This window comes from Pinus tabuliformis, chromosome X (assembly GCF_031772625.1).
Source record: "Pinus tabuliformis cultivar Carrire ecotype Pingquan chromosome X, CPIR1, whole genome shotgun sequence".
Classification (NCBI taxonomy): Eukaryota; Viridiplantae; Streptophyta; class Pinopsida; order Pinales; family Pinaceae; genus Pinus; species Pinus tabuliformis.
In genome coordinates, this window is record NC_142308.1 from 1,413,501,407 (window position 1) to 1,413,509,936 (window position 8,530).

General features: G+C 32.9%; 1 pseudogene; it reads right to left on the bottom strand.

The window, feature by feature from the left end:
- Positions 1–1,589: 1,589 nt before the first annotated feature.
- On the bottom strand, positions 1,590–7,138 carry LOC149145331 ((-)-camphene synthase, chloroplastic-like; annotated as a pseudogene).
- Between the last annotated feature and the right edge of the window lie 1,392 nt (positions 7,139–8,530).

Sequence of the window (8,530 nt, forward strand, 5' to 3'; positions counted from 1 at the left end):
TATTTATTTAATAAAAATATTCATATTAAAAAATTTAAAATATAATTAAATTGAAATTTGTACCTTTGAATCACAACTGTAATTAAAAAAATTATAAATATATTATTTCATACTGATAATATTATTTTAAAATTATTTATTTAATAAAAATATTCATATTATATCTCACAGAGATGGCACAAACTTTCCGTCCATGGTGTTTTAGTAACTCCACAATGACTCGTTGATGAGAGTTCATTCTAATCTTGGGTATATTAATTTTCTTCTTTGAGCTAGTTAAAACACACAAATACTTTTCATATTCTAGGGTGGGGTATTATTGAGTTTGTGGTTGTACAACAAAAGCCTAGCTTCTATACGGAGAATAAGTTAGGGTGTGTTGCTTTTAATTTTGAGTTTATAAGTTATAAAATGCTTCTAGATTTGGTCAATATTTCTCGAGGATTCTCCACAAATGCTACAAGGCAAAAATCACATCCAGCCAATTTTTTTTGTCTGAACCAATATGTATAAAAACCACCAATTAAAAAAAATATAAATTTATTATTTCATAATAACAATAAGCAAATTAATTTTAATTATGATTTTAAAGAAAATATTAATAAGCAATTTAATTTTAATTATGATTTTAAAGAAAATTAAAACCAAAAAGAAAATTTCTGCCAATAAAAAAATTATTTATAATCTAAAATTTAAATTATTCATAGAATAAAATAAAATAATTTTCCTTTATGAATTGACAATCGAAAGATTCAACCTTATTTATAATTATTTGCATTTAAATAAAGCATCATCATAAAATCCATTTTAAATGTATAATTGCGATCGATAAGTGCTCTCCGAATTTTAAAATTCGGATTGGAAATGCGCAGTCTAAATTTTAAATCTTTTGTGATTGGTTCTGCAACTTACACTACTTGATTCGCCTTTAATATGTGCTCTCCGAATTTTAAAATTCATAGTGCAATCGCGCTGCCCAATTGTTAAATCTATGTGACTGCTTCTAAAATTTACAAGCGTTACCGTTTTCTCTATGTTGATTACTATGGAAATGATATCGTATTTAATCAATAAAATAGAATAACAAGAACGCACATACTTTTTAATCAACAATATGGCCACATATCTTATGGCTGTAGTCTAACTCTACTGTTTTTTCTTTGAAAATTATGGAAATTTTTTCTATATTTTGATAAACATAAACTTTGAGCGAGATTTTTATAATTTTAAATTATAGTTGTTAAAATCTTGAGTGACTTGAATTTTTTTTTGATATTTCTGAATTTATTTCTATCATCAAAAATATAATTAAAGACTACTACATGATTTATGAGGTCATATCCTCTCTGTTCCTAATGCTCTACTTCACATATGACATGGACATGTCGACCAACCAAGATGCGCTCCGTATGCAACCTCGAGGTCATGATGTGATATCCTCTCTGTTCCTAATGCACTACTACACCTACTTCACATATGACATGGACCTGTCGACCAACCAAGATGCCCTCCGTATGCAACCTCGAGGTCTATTTAGTAACATCAGAAACCTGAATTAAGGAGAAATTTCTTGTAGATTTGAGGTGTGGTTACAGAGGCACAGGTTCAAGGATGGTTCTCGTCACCAAATTCTTTGTTTCAATGGTGGCATCACTGTAGCCATCTCTGTATTTGTAACCGTGAAGGAGAACTCTGCAAATGTCAAAAGCAGCTTTCTTGCAAGAAATGGGAACATTGTTGTCGGGTTTGAGTAACTCCCAATTCACTTCCTTGGTTAAGTTAATGATCATAGCATTGATTTGATCGACAGCACCTTCCTCTGTGATTCCAGGATGGTCTTTCATATAACACGATACGGACGAAGCTTCCTCTCCACGCGCCCTGTCAGCCTGAATTCACAATGCCAATGTCACTGTCATATGTATCCCAATTCTAAATTATACCAAGAATAAATAAATCCATTTGATTGGATTTTACCTTGTAGCTGCGAGTGTCACCTCTCAGTCGAAGAAGGACACACATAAGTCATTGAACTTGGATGGAAAGTCAATTTCCTGCAGGATGTGAAGCGGAAGGGCTTCGCCAAAAGTAAGGATGGGTTGCAATGTGACTATGCGAGAACCGAAACTGATTTTGCCGTTATCCATGTACTCCTGGAACGTCGGCAGATAACCACTGGAAATCCACTTAGCTTCTATCATATACGAATCAAGATAAGGCTCCCACTGAAGAGGACAAGCAAAACAAATTAACTAATAAATACTTGGCCTTCTTAACTTTGTCAGAACATAGTTGTATATATTTGCTTTATAACGGTACATACAGACTGTCGAACATAGTTGAGTGTGTCTCGTCCTTGAACCTTCTCTGCGTCTTTAGCCATTTCGTTTACGGTGTCGTATACGGCCATGTACACTCCTTTCATATATTCTGGAAGAGAGTCTATCGATGACGGGTCCCATCTGATCATTACACAACTTTTAGTCATGTCTAAAGAGTGCATTAAAGGGCATGTAGTGTGCTACAATTATTACTACTTCAAGGATTTTTTAGGTCCATCGCTTTCAAAACTATTTTACGACCACTACATCGCCCAAAAAAACCAAAAACAAAATAGGTTTCCCGAAGTAAGTGCAATTATCACCTCTTAATTGCTGAGGTGAAGAGTTCGAGCTCCTCCATTGTCCCGTAGGTGTCGTAGATATCGTCGAGAACCGTTACAAGTTGACACAGTTTGGCAAAGCCAAGTCGGAATGCGGAATGTTGAGGATCACTGGCAATGCAGGATGCAAAAGTGTAGTACTCCACGGGAATATGTCGCGTGAATGCCAGCTGAGAAAACCCATAATGTTTCCACCATCTGCACAAACAAACTTTATTTATTTATCCTGTTGATCTTCTTACCACTCAAATTGAATTACTTCTCGGACGATATCGAATGACAGCTCATTACCTCGAGAGATATTGTAACTCTCTCCTTTGTAAAGAGTGAAAGATGTTAAACTCCATTTTCGCAAGTTCTAACAGTTTCTTCCTGTTGATATGGCGCGTCGTCGATAAAAAAAAAGGGCATCAATCGGCGAACTTCCACTGAAACTAAATTATTAAAAGACACATTTCTTGATAGCGGGTAGTATTTCTCTCAACATATATGCTTTATCTAGGCGAGGAGCATTTTTGCATTCAATTAAACGTTTAAAAAAAAACACTAAATCTTTAGGATATGCAACTAAAATTGGATGTTACATGGTGAAATAATGAACCTACTCATATATAGTGTCTTGTGGAAATACTTCCATGTACATTCTTGCTTCCAGTCTCGGCAGATTTGTGTGCCAACCATACTCCAGAACATACTCTATCTGCCATCGACAAAATTGAAACTATAAAACACAGATGCCAACCAATAATTAGCTGATGTGATATTAGTATTACTGGCTCACCTCTTGTGAAAGACTAGAGGCCGGAATCTTTCGTAGGGCATCTTTTAAATACATTGTAGAGAAGATTTCGGCCTCTTCCATGAGTTTTTCGCCGGGAAAGGCAATGAGGGATGCCCGAAATAAATTGAGTACGCTTCTTATCTCTCCCTCGGTTTGAATGGCAGAGCAGGTAAACTCCTTGTTGAGGTCTTTGAAGTGTTGTAACACAACTGATATTAATGTATGATGGATTATCAGTCAATGCGTCCTCGTAAATGGCAGTTGTCAGTTATAATGAGAATGTTCAAAGAGTAATTAATTAATAAAACATGTATGTATACCTGAAGACACTGGATATCCATGTAGTCTGAGAGTTCGAAGTCCCAATGCCGTTGAGTTGAGATCAATCAGAGCATTTTCTCTGCCACGTCCAATGCCTTTTTCGTGCCAATAGCTGCTGACCAAATAACTTTCTTGTTATAATCGTGTGTTTTCGATGTATAAAGCAGAGATTAAACATGATGATGATATGGGGACAGACCTGTAAACATGATCCAATGCTGATTTGATCTCATTTTGGAAATGCCTATCGATCCCCAACCGTTCAACGCTATCGACCATCCAAAGACGTTGATGGAGGTCATTGAGCGGACTGATTAGTTCTCCATCCTCCACTGCCATCGAATTGAACATTTCTTTAACTTCCCCAATAAGTCTATGATGAGGTTCACGGTAGGAAGGTGCCTGAATGACATTACATTAAATACAGTAAACTAATTCTGAACGAAAAAAGGAATATGCAGAAGAATAAATTTTTATGAAATTAGTTAACGACCTCATAAGACGTTGCCAGAGAGTCTATGACATCATCGTCCCATTGATTGTAATGATAATCGCCTACGCGTCTTCTTTCAGCGTCATCGCTAGATACAGAGGTGGTCGATCTCATGCTTATAAAACGTGTTGCGGACTTCCGTTTGTCCATTCCGTATGCAAAGCCTTCAGCTCATAAGTAGAACTGAGAGAGGGTCTGCGCATGGAAACCAACGGTGCAACAGAAACTAGAGCCTACTGTGTTAGGCTTCTACGGTATGATACCTTTCGGCCTACTGTGATAGGTGAAGATTATAACGAACTAAAATTTGTGCCTTGGAACCATATTGCCATTGTTTATATATAGAGCGTCATGCACCCACTCATGTCGTGATTAATCAATAATATGACTTAACGCGCGTTCTGGTCTGCCACTTCGTGTATCATGTACGTATGGGGTGGTTTAATTATTCTATTTATAGTTCTTATCCGTTTATCATGTAGGTACACGTAACATCCTTTTGCTTTGATATACAAGAGTCTAACCGTGTGACTTTATGGGGTTCTCCGTTTTTTTTAATAGGGAATTTGTATAGCAAAGGGTGGTAATGTAATTTTAAATAATTGAGTTTGAACTAATTATTTTAATACATGCATTAGGTATGAAATTTTGGAAGAGTTTTTAAGATTTTAGATTAATTATTAAAAATTATTGTGCGGAAGATAGAGATTTGATTTATATAATAATAATTTTAATTAGTATTTATATATAATAGTTTTATTTTTTAATTTAATGATGTTATAATTTAGTTAATGATTTTTTTATTTTTTTGAAATTTGTAATTTGAAATGTATATTGAACTAAATGTTTTTGATGTTTATAGATGTTTTGTTAGCCATCTAAATTATATAAATAAATCATTTGATAACTCTTATATTATAAATATGTTATAAATTATGTAGCATTGTTATAATAAAAAATGATATAACCAAATGACTAAAAAAACCAAGAAAATGGTTTTTCAAATCAATATTATATATATGTGGAAATTATTTTAACTATAATCAAAATGGGTGAATACAATCAAAATAAGAAATAGTTAAAAACTTCCTTTTCAATTTTGTTATGTTTATAGGCATGCCTATTTTGGGGTTCAGTTTAATGTAATTATCAACTAGTGTGACAATAAAAAGAAATGCTCTGTTCATTCCTATAGACACGAATGTATAATAAGCAAGATAAAAAAATCTTGCTTAATGATATATCCATGTTGTTAAAATTAAAAAAAAACATAAAAAGTAATTAAATTGTAATTTTTTTATTATTATTGCTAGATCGATATTGATAATGAGATTTTTTTTCAAAATAATCACATTATTGAGATTTAGTTGAACCAACTAATGTGGTTCATCCGCAAGACAAAGGTAAGTAGACCACTTTCATCTCAATTCCTTGCTAGTGTGGGATTCCTTACATAGGTGAAACTGTTAGCTCCATTAACCAAAGAATCAAAGAACATGCAACAGACATTAGGCACAATCCATTAACCAAAGAATCCAAGAGCATGCAACACACATTGGGCACAATCGTTCCTGAGCTTTATCTAACATGCAGTGAAGTATAAGCACCATGTCTCTATTGAGGATTCCCAAGTAATCGCAAGGGTTGATCACTTCCAACATAGGAAGGTAAGAGAAACCATTGAGATTAAGAAACATGCGATCAATCTCAACATGGATGATGGTTGGAAATTAAGCAAGAGCTCGTTCCTGCTCTTTCCTCTCGATTGTTTTTCATTTCTATTTTCTATTTTTTGTATTTTCATTTCTATGTCACTTTATTTGACTTTATCTTTATTGGTTCATTTAGCTTAGTTATTTTAATCCTTTTTTAGCTTCCTACTACTAATTGGAGAGGATGCATCTATGTTATTTAAACATTTAAGAAGATTAATTTTTTCACCCGATAAAGAAGATGAAGAGTTAATTTGAAACCTCGACCAAATTTCAATAGAATAAAAACTTTACCCCATAGATTTTAATTATAAAATAAAAACTTTACCCCCATAGATTTTTCCGGCTTCCTCTTCCCAACGTTTGTTCTTCGGTACATTTACTTCTTGGGACACCCTCGCAGGTATTTGCGCCATTCCTTTCTTTTTTGGTCGTAGATTCCTTTCGTTGTACACATTCCCACCTTTTCTGGCCACTTTTCCATTACTTATTCATAAGCAAATATCCCTTTAGTTGCTGTTCTTGCCTTATGAGCTAATCCCGCATTTCACGGCACAGATCCGTTTCATTGTCGCTACGTTATTAAGTTTCCAGGTGTTTGTCGTGTACTTATCAGCATAAATGCCTTTACTTGGTGCTTATCTCGTATTTACTATCATAAATACCTTTACTTGTGGGTATGCTTTTGCCTAATCTAGGTCATAATCCTTTATTTATCAGCATAGCTCCGTTTTCCTTGTCGTTTTTTAGGCGCTAATACTTCAATTATCCCATTTCTTGTCGCTATGTTATTAGGAATGACTACTACCTATAAAATCGTTTACCTCCGTTTTTTTGGTTCACTTTCTAATGATTGTACTCTCCTAATTAAATGAGGTTGAAAAATGATGTATAAGGATCTAATTATATTTATGAAATTTTGGCCTTCATTTTTCAATGATTGTACTCATCTACAGAAATGATTAGAAAAAATCAATTTTCAAAATGATGGTACTCAACTAATTAAATGAGGTAGAGAAATGATGTAGAAAGAACCAATTATATTTATCAAAGTTGTGCAACCCAAATAATATGTAAAGATATAAATATTTATATCTCATCGTGAGCCTTAGGTTTGCTACACTTGATTTTGATAGCTATCACTTTTTAGGAGTGACGACTAATGCCATGACCTATAACCTATCATGGTGACAACCACAAGTACATTAACTTGGGCATTCATTATCTAACAAAAAAAAGTTGAGTTTGTGTCAAACTATAGCAATTTAACTAAGATGGATGTGTTATCCAACCATAAAAACAAATAGGATTTTAAACCAAAGAAGAGTCTCAATCAATATGTGCTATGATTGGTATGGAAAAATCTATTTGATTAATGGCACAATGATTTTTCAATAAGATTTTATATTTATGATATTTCTTTTTTACTAATTTCATAACATTTATAGAATGAAAGTAAAAATTATGATCTAGTAATGTTGGCAATGAATATAAAGATTTCACAATTATTTTTCAAAATAGAGCAAGATTATTACTTCTCGTTTAAAATTTTGAAAAATAATTTTAGAAAAATCTTTAAATAAATGGTAAAAAATTTTAATAAAAGAAGAAAACGAACTTGAAGAATAGAATAAATTTACTATAAATAAATGATTATGTTCTTTAGCATTTTATTTCTACACTCAAGAAGCCTTAAGAGAAGTGTTCCAAAATCACCCTAGTTTTTCTCATTTAAAAGGTCAAGAAGGCTAGTAGTTTGAAAAATATTTTGAATATTAGATTGAATGCGAGTATAAGATGGATAATCTAAGACAAAGGGTGTTTCATCTACAACCCTCTTGGTGTCTCAAAGGTGACAAACTCTTTCATCCCATGTTGTTTTCGGAGGTAACCATTGTCTAGTTTCACTATGAAGATCATGGCATATTTATCTTATTTTAGAAATATTCATTTTCTTCTTAACATTAGTCAAGAAGGAGAGAAGCTTTTGATTTTCAAGATTAGGATTGATCATCTCCTTATAACATCTTAGTTTGATTTTCCCCTATAACTCTTTATCACCCTACATTTTTATTTAAATTTTGAAGTACAAATATTTTTAATATTATTCTTACTCATCAAAATCATATCCTCCCTTATTTCGCAATGTTCAAGAAAAGACTAGACATCCTTGTTCCATCCTTGTCTTGAGCTGAAGATGGGTGGTTTGGCTAGGATTATAGCCAATTTTACGAAATCGTTTGGCTTCCATTTTGTTTTATTTATTCTTCTATTCATAACCATACTTTCAATGGGTGAAACCTTTCTTAAATAAAGAGGATAAGATAGTGATTATTTCCTTTAATCTTTAGACTACATGTTATAAATTTCTTTTAGATATGTTCTATATTACTCCCTGACTCTTTGGATATATTGCAATTCCAAGCCTGACATCCATATAAAATAATAGACGAGATGACAGCCTAAAAGAGGAGTTTCTTTTTATCCCATATCCAAATATTTTTTGACTTGAAATTTCTTTCAAACTCATATTAATATTTCCATCCTCCATTTTTTTTTCT